Genomic DNA, 417 nt, shown 5'->3' with positions numbered 1-417 from the left:
ATTCTATGATTCTAGTTTGTAGCTTCTGCACATTAGTTAAGCAGCAATTACACAATTCTCAGAAGAAAACTGTGCTAATCCAGCAGTATTTGCCTGGTAGTCACTAGTCTTACCAGAGGAAACGGATACTTGTTTCTATACTTAGCCATCTGCCAGCCCATTCCCTGCATAACTGGGAGCTCTACTGCATTCCCCATGTAACTGATACGGGAGAGTGAAGTGCGAGTTTTATTAGTAGAAGGTGTAAGAAGAAGCCTAACGGAATTAACTATCCAAGGAATCTTCCAAATGAATTGTGTAAATGAAGTGCACGGCCAAAAACTGTTGGTTTGGTTTGCGTATTTTCAGTAGTTATCATTAACTGGGATGTGTGGGAGCAAAACCAGGAGCTGCTGTGGCAGCTGAGCGGTTAAAGGG

The sequence above is a fragment of the Eurypyga helias genome, unplaced genomic scaffold (assembly GCF_000690775.1).
Source record: "Eurypyga helias isolate BGI_N326 unplaced genomic scaffold, ASM69077v1 scaffold25830, whole genome shotgun sequence".
NCBI classification, from domain to species: Eukaryota; Metazoa; Chordata; class Aves; order Eurypygiformes; family Eurypygidae; genus Eurypyga; species Eurypyga helias.
Note: the sequence above shows the minus strand (reverse complement) of the source record.